At 39.5% G+C, this 12650-nt stretch overlaps 1 protein-coding gene across 1 annotated transcript in view; it reads right to left on the bottom strand.

Moving 5' to 3' along the window:
* LOC122793423 (fibronectin type III domain-containing protein 9-like) overlaps window positions 1-12650 on the bottom strand; it is a 375140-nt gene that overhangs the window by 272995 nt on the left and 89495 nt on the right. The window lies entirely within an intron of this gene.

The following is a 12650-nucleotide window of genomic DNA, read 5'->3' as shown; positions in this document are numbered from 1 at the left end:
GATTATATATGTGGCATAGTCCTTTTGTAGAAGTTGCTAAGTTTATTTTATTTTATTTTATTTTACATTTGTTAACCGGGCTAGTCTAACTGGATATATGTCCATTTTCAGTAGAGGCCCAGGGAGATAAGCTCCAAAAACACAATTATAAAAATGGTACAGTACAATATTTTAACAGATGATAATAGTACAATATCTTACTATTTAACAAACAACACAAACACTAAAAATATACATTAGAATGATGTTTCTGTATACATTCACTTAATTTACAAGATCATGCTCTCTTTGGTTATCAAGGAAACTGGACTTTCTTACTATGTTATGTACTGACAAAGAAAATGCCACACTTTTGTAGTTTATTAGAAACATTTTATTAAGCTGGGTAGTACTGAAAAAAGCCACAGACTGCAACTCTTTCAAGCAGGGCAGCACTTCATGTGCTTTTAGAATTTTCACAAGAAAGAAATGCACAGCAACAAAGAACAGCATAATAATTACTGGCATTTTCGACAAGAGTAAGATAAGAAAAATAGCTCTGAGCCGTCACTTTACTCCTACAACCAAATTCAGAAATACAATATATTAAAACAGCGTGTTATCAAGTTATTACTTATCTGTCAAAACACAAATTGTCAAATATCTCATAAGAATGCAACACGTAGGCTTGCCTCTCTTTTCTGAGCTCCACTGTTTTAGGCTAATTATGGACCTGAATCCAAAGACTAAATGGATGATTAGTTAATGCCTTTAAAGCTACACTTGTATGCTATTTGCTGCACCATTTCAGTTATGTACTTCTGCTGCAAATAAGAGGCATGCAGATGTTAGCATTATTTATAGCATTTAACTACATTTAAAACAGTGATTTGTGTTTGCCTACATTTTATTAAACAAGCTTATAACATACCAGTATGCACCAGAACAGAACATGTGCCAGAAAAGAAATTAAAACAAAGAAGATGCATGACTTTTTCAGCACAGGCATCTGACGTACAGTTTCATTAAAAGAAATTGTTCCAGAGATGAATGCACAACAAAATTATTTATTTACACTGGTAACCCCCACTATACCAAGTGGGGGTTACATCCCACACTCTTCTTGCTAAGTAATATAATTATGTCAAATTATCTACAATACTGAAAAAATATATCTCAGTTATAATGGCTTTGGAGTCTGTCCTGTATTCATTTGGGACGACTGTTTTTTTGTTGTTAGAATACACTGAAATAACCACAATGCATCTTTATATGAAAACATTATTCCCCATCAATCAATGTTACATAAGACAGTGGTAATGTTTAAGACTAGTATAACCCCAATGTACCATGGCTAGGATTTGTATATTGTTATCACATTGCTAATTAGTGTCAGTAGTGGCCATGCATAGTTTGTGAGTGACTCTATGACACAGACAACAAGGGCTGTGAAATTGTGAAAATAGTACAGTATTTAATCTGCATTAATTAGCCCAAAATGGCACACAAATGAATAACCCGCTGGAAATGAACCACCTGGGTTATGCGATTGAAGGGTTCAAAATGGCAGACTAATCCAGAAATGTATAAAACAGAGGTGCTGTGTGTCAGCATTCATGGTGTACATTATAGAAGCCATACTAGGAATAGCAACAGCAAAAGCACAGCAGCAGCAGCATGTTTTGGGAGATGTCATAAGACCCAGTAACTATCAGGGTCATCTGCACCACCATGGCAAAAACAGGCAGGGCCTGCCAAACCACCAGCTCACAGGCCAACAAACTGTGGCCTTTATCTAAATGGACATTGATAATGTAGCAGACCTAGTCAAACAGCATCACCCACAAACAGACTCAAAGGGAATTTGTCATGTGGCTATTCTTGTGGATACAAAAGTTCGTGCATCCTAAACCATGTCAACTAAAGCATTTTTCCAATGACCTGTAGGGGGACAAGTTAAGAATACAGCAAGCATCAGCCTTGTGAATCTTAACCAATGTCTTGACATTCTGGTACATCATGTGGAGGAGAATATCTGGTCCATCAGGACAACAGACACAACCAACATTGTGCAGATCTCTTGTGACATAGTCCATTTCTCAGAGGTCCTGGGAGCCATAGATTATACCTATGTTGTTATCAAAACTTCACTTGTTCTAGAGAGCCTGTGATGCATTAACAGGAAGGTCTTCCACCACCTTTGCAAGGTGGTCTGTAATCCTCAGGGCATCATTTATAATGTGTCTATGTTCCACCCAGGCAGTTCCCATGATTCATACATTTGGTACACATCTGACCTATTCTTTTGGTCACTGTGAGACTTCCCAGAAAATCACTACTTGGTTGGTAAGTGCACACACATGCTAGATAGATGGAAAGACACATACACATGTACTATGCAAGCAGAGAGCAGCCCATATATAATATTTTGCTTGTTGTGTGTCATACACAATTCTGGATAAACCTTAGGGCCCTGATTGATGACTGCAATATGTGAACACCCAGCTTATGCAGGAAATGGCCTATAACACAGCCTTTACAGAAAAATGAAACATAGTGAAATAATGTATTTGGACTACTTAAGGGATGCTTCTGATATCTTGACATCTCTAGAAGTGTACTTCAGTATACTCAGCAAGATATTTTTTGCGTATGTTCTGTGGTCTACAACATGTCATTGTCCAAATGAATAGAGCAGCAGGTTAACATTATGGCAAGATCTTCTGTACTGCTCAGGATAGCAGCAAAAGGGCAGGGTAGTGAGTCAGGGAAGAAACATGCAACAGCAGTTCTATATTCAAGTTAGAGGAAGGCACAGTACAGCTCAGGAATGGCAAAGATGTGTCATCTAGTCCACAACTATGGACCATGACACAGAAATCATACAATGAAATGATGCATATATTATCACACTGAGGCTAAGCAGAGAAATGCATGGACTGGCTATGCTTGGCATCAGACATCACCACATTCATAGAGGTTAGTGGGTGTACAGGGCACACCTCTCACAATAGTGCAAAGGTGGTGGGGTGTGATATGAATGTGATACAAAAGGTATACCTTGAGTGAAAGTGAATTGACTGCTGGCTTGGTATAGTAAACTGATATAGTAAAGGGTTAACATTCTTTTTGCTGTATTTTTTTTCTATTTTTTCTATATAACTATGGGAACAAGGTCATATTTACACCAATTCCTGGTCTGTAGCAAATGGTTTAGCTACATGGTTGCCTACATGGCAAAATAATAACTGGAATATACATTCAAAAGAGGTGTGGGGAAAATAATTATGGCAGCAAATATGATACATGCTATCTCAAAGCACTATTACTGTGTATCATGAAGATGCTCTTTGTACAAGTGATTCTCTAAAACAATGGTTTAATTCTATTACAGATGAGAAAACTAAAATTGCTGAGGCAGAGTCTGACAAGGGCAATTAAAGGAATACATCAGAGCAGCATGGCATGGCAAAATGGGTTCATCAGAAGTGTGCACGTTTGTGAGAAAAGGTCACTTACAGGTGGGCACAAACAAGAGATATTCTGATTTCTATGGATGTAATTAGCATTCTTATTTTACAGTGCCCTGTATATCAGCATACGCAACATAGACCAATACCACACATTGTACAGGGGCACTTAGGCACAGGCAAGTTACCTGGGTAAATCTTGGAGCTTGATTACCTAGGACTGTTATCCTTTAGTAAAGGATGCCAATATGTATGTACAGCAGTAGATACATATTCAGGGTATTTACTAGCCTATCCATGTAAAAGAGCTGCGCAGTTAAACACCTTGAAAACAACTGAAGATCATTTTGTACTATGACATTCTTCTCCAGATACAAACTGACAATGGCTCACATTTTAAGGGAAAAAAATGCTACAGGATTAGAGTAAACAGCACAACACTGAATGGGTGATTCACATCCCTTATTACCCGCAAGTGGCAGGTTTGATCGAGTGAATGAATGGAATGTTAAAATAGCAATTAAGAAATTTGGGAAATGGCTCTCTACAAAATTGGAGAGACGATTTGTACACAGCTCCGCAAATTTTAGACAGATCAATTGCAGAAAGTGAGACACCTCTAATGAGGATTTTGACTCCATCACTGCAGATAAAACCTTGTGTAACAAGTAATATCATTATGTACTGGGAAATGAAATAGGGTTCTCTGGCTCCATTTAAAGCAACTCCAGAAGCAGCAGGTTTAGATTTTCATGCCTTACAAATGTATATGTTAAACCACAGAGACATTCAATTGACTGAAACAGGAGTAGGAGTTCAAATACCTCCTGAACATTGTGGTTTGATAGCGCCCCGATAAGGACTAGCTTTAAAAGGTATACAGATTATGGGAGGTGTCATTGATGCTGATTACCAAGGTGAAATCAAAGTGATTTAATAGACAGTGGCACTTCTGACTTACTAATACAAAAGGGGGACAGAGTGGTTCAACTTCTCATGATACCAGTGTATGGTGGGTCTGCGGTAAAGGGAACAGCCCCCACCACTGTGACAGTTAGAGGATATAAGGGATTTGGATCCACCAGCATGAATAATGGTGCAAACATTTGGATCCAAATCACCAAATAAATTACCTGAGCCAGCTGAAGTTGTTGCTACAGGAAATGATAATAAGATTCTAGTAATGACACTAGGACAGGAAAAATGAGAATATGTACCTGCAAACAAATGTTATCTATGATTTCAGATTCCATTGAAATGCATAGTAATCATCATATTATGTGGAGTCCATCTGGTCAAATCCGTAACAGTGGGTGTGAAAGTACAGGAGCATAATACTACAACAATACAGTGGGGATGGATTAAAAGTACAAGAAACAGAAGACAGACTCATTTTAGATGTCCACCTAATGAAGGTTGTGGCATTGCAAATATAACCATTACAGGGAATGTAACTATCTGCAGAGCACAAAAAGGACACATGTGTCTTCAATTGTCAGACTAAGGAGGAGTTACGATTGAAGTAATTAACAAAACGGATATAAAATGCTGTAATTTTGATATTAATTGTAATAGAAATTATGAAAGTAGGTATAATTGTAAAAATGATACAGACATTTTTTATTTTGCTATGTATCTACAAAATATTACTGAATTATTTTGCATGAACAATTCTGAAATTAGTGATAGGAATGCATGGGCTTCAGTTATAGCTATACTAAATAAAAATCCTACAGCACATTTTGATCAATTAGTAAAAATTCCTAGAACATGTAAATATGTAGATTAAAAATATCAAAAGACTGTATTGCATTTTAATATTACTTTCCCGAGCACTGAAACATGTAGAAGACTGCGAGCTTGGTATGACACCTTGTTAGGAGGCGTAGGAACTGGGTTAGGAACCCCAGATGCAATTGATGTTGAAGTCTTAGCTAATAAATGAAAGCTACTGGTCAGGACATCTCTCAGATGGTCCATTTACAGGCTCAGTGGAACCCCACTGTGTGGCACACTCAAAAACAGACAGCTGACTATGAAAAAGAATTTCTGATACAGTTTAATGATTCATTAATTAATAATTTAAATTTTGATGCAAATATAAATCGATTTGTAAACTGGATCAAATGTACTCTACAGTCTATGTATATGCAGTTACAAAGGAATTCTGTTCAAACTATATTATTTGTTAATAATGAATATGTGTGGCGACAATTGTTTCATAAATTGATTCCTAAAAATAATTGGATAAAGTTGTCTTCTGATAAATATTGTTTTGGACAGATAGTTCATTATAATGTTACTTATACTAGAATAATGTGTGAATTTTTGGTATTACCCTTAGTATTTGGACCTCCTATGTATCCTTTTCAATTTTAGCTACCACAAGTGGAAGGAAATTATATGGATTTCTCTAACAGAATGCACAAGCTGGAACATTGCACCAGTACTATGAATGGACTTATCTGTGGACAGTATTCTTCTCCTCTATATGGGCCATGTTTTCTTCAGCATTCAATTAACATATGTAAATGGACTATATTGCCTTCCACTTTTGAAATGTTTACTGAAGCTGCTCCGCAATTTATATGTTTAATAACTAATCAGTCATTGCCATATAATCTTGGTCATCCTTTTGTAGGATGTTTAAGTAATGTTACACATTTAATTTGGCATAATGATCATTATGCCATCATTTAATTTGGCATAATGATCAACAATCGTCTAAGGCCAGCTTCGAAAGAAAAATTGCACAAGACACTAAAGATAATCACAAGGCCTTCTTTAGTTATGTCAGAAACCTGAGAGGCAACTCCCAGATATGTTCTGAGTTAGTGCAAAATGACAAAAAATACACTGAACCCACAGACATTGCCAACATCCTGGCAGAAAGGTTCAGTGCAAACCCCCCCCCTTCCCCCCCAAAAGAGCAAATGTTTATCCCAACAGAGTGTAGCCTTCCTGAGATCACAGATGCACAGGTGAGAGCTGCCCTCTCCAAAGCAAAAAACACAGCATCAATGGGACCAGACGGTGTCCCGGGCTGCGTCTTACACGAGCTCCAAGAAGAATTAAACCCTCATATAAATTCACTGTTCAATCTCAGCCTTACTACAGGATATGTACCCAAGGAATGGCATACAGCAACAGTGGTCCCACTCCACAAAGGTGGTGCCACAACAGACCTCAGAAACTATCGCCCTATAAGCCTGACTAGCCTGGTCTGCAAAGCTATGGAGCGTATCATCATGGAAATCATAAACAAAGACATTGGGAAAATCCAGACACTGGATCCTACCCAATTCAGCTTTGTTAAGGGCAGATCTTGCCTCTTGAACCTGCTCGACTTCTTTGAAACACTTACCAAAGCCATAGATGAAGGGAAGGTAGTCCACACAGCCTACCTGGAACCTGCAAAAGCCTTTGACACAATACCCCACTCGGGCATCATAAATAAGCTCACCAGCTTAAATATCAACCCCTATGTCACAAGATGGGTTGCAAACTGGCTCAGGGATAGGACCCACATGGTCAGAATAGCAGGTGTCATGTCAGACTTTAAACCAGTTACAAGTGGCGTCCCACAAGGCTCAGTCCTGGGACCTCTCTTGTTCGGTATATATTTCTCTGAGGTACAGGCTAACACGGGTGGACTATGGCTGACCAAGTTCGCAGATGACTGCAAACTGGGTGCCATAATTGACTCTCAGGCTGACACAAGCATCCCCCAAAAGGGTCTCATAGAGACGGATAACTGGTGCCAGAGCCATGGCCCAAAGCTAAATGCCAAAAAGTGCATAGTCATCCCATTTGGGAAAAACAAAGTGCCCACAAATTACCACATAGGTGGTAATCCATTAAGTATGGAAGAAGTAATTAGGGACTTGGGGACCCAAGTAGATAGCAATCTCTCCTTTGACAATCACGTTGCCAAAGTTGTTAGAAAGACCTTCTATATAACCCACCTTATCACAAAAGGGTTCACATCTAGATCAAGAGAGGTCATTGTGCCCCTCTACTCATCACTTATCAGGCCCATAATTGAATGCAATGCCCCATTTGGGATGTAACTTAGCCGACACCTGCAGCAACTGGAAATACCCCAAACGTACCTCACCAAGAGGATCAAGGGGCTCAAACAGAAGACCTATGCAGTTCGGCAAAAGAAACTCCAGCTCTACTCAGTTGCATACTGCCTACTCAGAGGCGATCTGTGTCTGACGTATAAAGCCATGTCCAACCCAGAATTAATGGACATGCTTCACCTCAGGAAATCCAAATCCCTTAGAGCTACATGCTCCAGGGACTTGAACCTCAGCACAGAAATAAATAGAACATGCTGGAGGGACAGATTCATATCCCAGAGGCTCCTCTCACTCTGGAACAAAATCCCAATCCATGTTAGGCAGAGCCCCTCACTGACCCTCTTCAAGAGAAATCTTGACAAGTGGATGGGAGATCGTAAGTTTACCCCTGGGATCTCTTCTGTGTCCCTGCTTGACAGAGGTACAGTAAACTAACCTTAAAAGGGCAACCTTCTGTGACCTACTATACAGAGGCACAGTCAACTAATCTAAAAGGGTGGCAAAAGCCAAACACACTCTGGCTAGGTTTATAAATGCCCTACGGCAGATAGCCTAGTATCAACCTATGAACCTATGAAACATAAGTATTTACTCCTGAGATTCATGCTGGAATATCTTTTCTCTGGCTACCAGAAGTTCTATATTATCCCAACCTCATCTTTCCATTGAATTCTTTGTTTACAGTAATGAATAATACTCATCAGTTACAAAAACATTTACAGATTGTAAATCACAGTATATTGCATCATGAAATGAACAGTTTAATTGTGGGTGATAAATTGATTCATTTAGCAAGAAACACCAGATCAGATACATCACATAACTGGTGGGATACGTTCACTGTATTGTCATCATCACGGACCAAACTATTAAATTGGATAATACACCCCATATTAATATTAATATTAATATCAATATTAATATTAATATTAATATTAATATTAATATTAATATTAATAATACTAGTTTTGCCCGCAGTGGTGGTGCTGCGGTAGCGTTGTCGCCTCACAGTAAGACGCTGTCCGGTTCGATTCTCAGCTAGAGTGTCTTCTGTGTGGAGACATGCATGAATGGGCGTACCTTCGTTGAAGGTTGTGCATCAGGCCTGGCAAGACGGTATGTAAAAATCAACTGCCAATCATTAGCGGACCGGAGTTCCGCTGTGGCGACCCCTAATCGGGAAGCCGAAAGACACAAACAAACAAATTAATAATACTAGTTTTATTAACTATTTGGAATTGCTATTTAACATATTGTATATACAAAGAGGCTTCTCAAGTATTATTAGTTTCCTATACCTAAGTCAGTAGTCAAAGGACCGAATGTGATACAATTGTGATATGAAAGGTATACATTGAATGTAAGTGAATTGAATGCTGACTTGGTATAGTAAAACTGATATAGTAAAGGGTTCATAATCTTTATAATATATTTATAATATATTTTCCTCTATTTTTTCTATGTAACTATGGGAATGAGGTTACTTTATGACTTGTTTTTCAAATTCCTTCTTGTTCTTGAGACTACTTTATGACTTGTTTTTTACATTCTTTCTTACTTTTGCACAAGCTCCATGACCCTGAGACTTGGCAAATAACTTATTTTGCATATTCCTTGATGTTTTCAGATAACCACAGAAACTATCAGACTTACTTGGACCATTCCTGGGTGTCTGGCCAATTCCTATGTTTTGTTTCAACATAATCTTTGCTGATCATATGTGTGTCAATACACATACCCTTTAAAAGATGGGACTTTCTGCTCAGTTAGACAAAAGCCTCACCTGTGGAGTGGCTGCACTGCCCAGGAACTTTCCCGATAGAGACTCCTGCCTAGCTGAAAGGGGGGCTTTATAGTTGAAGTGTTGGCAAGGGGTGAAGCGTTTAACTTTATCGGTGATGTATTAATTCTGTTATTTCTTGATATACTATGATGAGTTGCTTTATTTACGTTATACTATGTTGTGTTATATGTATTGTCTAATTTTACTGTAATACAGTGATTATTGGCTTATTTCTTTGTCTTGATCATTTCTGATCCTGTTAAAATTAGGCAATACATGGGGACAAAATGACAGGTGATTGCAATATTATAATATAAGAGCTTTGTCACGGGAAGTGAACATGTTAGCCATGTACTCTTGTTGTTTGCAGGGAGTCAGGGATTACATGTTTCAGTGGTGCAGTTGTGGTAACAAAATATGTTTGCTGCTGTTGTGCACTTTGTTGACTTGCCCAGTGCCTGGGCTCAGTGCAGCATGTGGCAGAGAAAAGGTTGTACTATGGTACCATGCATGTGTCTCATGTTTTATATCAGATTTGCAGATTTCTTTGTAACCTGGATGATTCCTATAATGGGGGGTAAGCCATCTGCCCAAAGGCAACAGAGAGGAGGGTACATTTATAGGAACATATGTGTGCAGCTTGGTGAGGCATTTTACGTTTTGAGTCATAGTACTGGCACCACCCAAGACCTGGATGACATCCATAATAGGGGTGGCAAACTAGATACCCACAGGAGATGTTGATACTGTCTCACCAACAGTTATGTAGTCTGACTTGGAATCATCTGTGCAAGACCACCTCATATCTGGGCCACCAGGAGACAACTGATGTTTATGGTGCGCAAAGGAAGACCTGATGGCTATTATAATATTGCAGGTAGAGGCATCTATGAAATAATCAGTACACATCTTCTAATAAGCTACAGAGCTCATGTTCCATCTTCATCATTTTGTTTGTAGCAGTCATTTGTACTTGTGTCACAGACTTGCACATCTGCTGGTTAATTCTGAGTATTGTACCCATATCAGCAGGAATCCTTGAGTCATGGCTGTTTCACTCCCCCACATCTCTCTCTCACTTTTATGGTGTGTGTTTGTGTGTGTGTGTGTGTGTGTGTGTGTGTGTGTGTGTGTGTGTGTGTGTGTGTGTGTGTGTGTGTGTGTGTGTGTCTGTGTGTGTGCACCTCAGAGGTAGTGCTCATGTCAGATGTCGTGTGGGCTAGTTTCACAGGAATCCTGTAAGGAACTCTTAGGAAAAGGATGTCCATCTTGAACTGGTGATTCCCTGCTGTGTGCTCAACCTCTTCCTTTACAGTGGCCACTATAAGGGTGAATGCGGTTGACTGTCTCCCTATAATGTTGGAGATAGAGCCGCTAATTCTTTGCACTTGGCCATTCGCATTTTCACATCATTGCCAGACACAGGTGTTCTGCTGACCTCTGCCATATGCTGTCCTGTTGACTTGAAACCACCACTAGTAGAACATGAAAAAGTAGGAAAGCACATGACAATGCCATCTGCCCACACATATGTACCCCTGTAACACCTTTTGGCATGAGCAGTGCTATACCTTAAAATAACATAATAGCATATGTTGACAGACATACCTTGTTGTTGAGGTTGTTGCCATTGTAGACCAAAGAAGCCTGGAAGGACAGATATGCAGGAGGGTTTTAGTTAATCCTTCACTTTGAACATGCAGCGGTGTGCTTGAAGTTTCCTTTTTGACAATATAAAAAAGTCAAAGGAACCCCTGATGTTGATAGAGCTGTTTTTTTTAACCTAGGATTGCATTGCTTTTTAGGTATCTAATTTATTTGCTTTTACTTTCCCTGCTGACTTATACTTTCTTGGTGTTGGTCTAGCTCATCCATCATAGTCACCCTCAGCTGTTCTTCCTAGTTGGCAATCAACACCAAAAACTTCTTAATGTCACTGACACACTTCTTTGTTGGTAGATCCTGCCATTTATGGATGACCTGATTTTTGCAATGTGCCATGCCTTTTCCTTTGCATGAAGTTTAATCTTAGCAACCCTTCATTATAACTGTGTAATGTCCTGTTTTCACCCTTGAGAGCATATATATCCTGTCAGATTTGCTCACAGTAATGCTTCACTGCTATAAATGTGCCCAGGAAGTGAATCCCATGTCTGGGGGTGGGGTGGGGGGGGGCTTCAGTAGCATTTCATTCAACTGGCCAGTGAAAGTGTCCATACCAGCAGCTGTACACCTAGTGGCAACACATTTTAATCAGTGAGTAAATATGCTACAAAGAGGTAAACACTTGAGTATGACAATATCCCCCATTCACCTGTATAAGAGCTGCAGTTAGTGCTATGCACAGCCCCACCACTCAAAAATGTATGTGCTGCACCCATGTCTTTACATACGACCTCAGAACTGCACACCCTTTGCAGGATGCACTGCCTACAGCTTCCTTTGTTCCTAACTTAAACCCACCCTAGCAGCAGGCAGATGGTACATGGAGTCTCAGTTACAGATACTCAACAGCTGCCTTCCTGTCTCTATTATCCATCATAGGGTTGTTTTTCTGCAATACTTTAACAGGCAGGACTCCTTTTTTAACTTTGTGATATTCCACTGAAGCTACACAAGTGCAGAGGCTTTACTCATAGGTTCATAGGTTCATAGGTAGGTACTAGGCTATTGGCCCTCGGGCCTATATAAGCCCAGCCAAAAAGGTACCCTGACTTTTGCCACTCAAGAAAATTATTTTCCTGTGCCCCTGTCGAGCAGAGCCACAGAGGTGATCCCTGGAGTAAATTTCCTATTTCCCATCCAATCATCAAGATTTTTCTTGAAGAGTGCTAATGAGGAGCTTTGTTTGATATAGATAGGTAGTTTATTCCAGAGTATGGGAAGTCTCTGGGACAGGAATCTGTCCCTCCGGCATGTTCTGTTTATTGTGGTGACAAGGTTTAGGTCCCTAGAGCATGTAGCTCGGAGGGATTGGGATTTCTTTAAGTGGAGCATGTCCAACAGCTCTGGGTTTGACATAACTTTGTATGTTAGGCAGAGATCACCTCTCAGTAGGTGATATGCGACGGAGTAAAGCTGGAATTTTTTGAGACGGTCTGCGTAGGGTATCTGTTTGAGGCTGGTAATCCTCTTTGTGAGGTATTTCTGCGGCCCTTTCAGTTGTTGTAGATGTCTTGTGAGGTACATACCAAAAGGGGCGTTGTACTCTATAATGGGTCTAATGAGTGATGAGTAGAGGGGAACAATGAACTCTTTTTTTTCCAGATGAGAAACCTTTTGTGATGAGGTGTGCCATGTAGAAGGATTTCCTGACTACTGTGGTGATGTGAT

Source organism: Protopterus annectens, chromosome 2.part0, assembly GCF_019279795.1.
Source record: "Protopterus annectens isolate FY-2018-M chromosome 2.part0, PAN1.0, whole genome shotgun sequence".
Classification (NCBI taxonomy): domain Eukaryota; kingdom Metazoa; phylum Chordata; order Ceratodontiformes; family Protopteridae; genus Protopterus; species Protopterus annectens.
The sequence above is the reverse complement of the archived record's forward strand: the minus strand, read 5'-3'. Positions and strand labels throughout refer to the sequence as shown.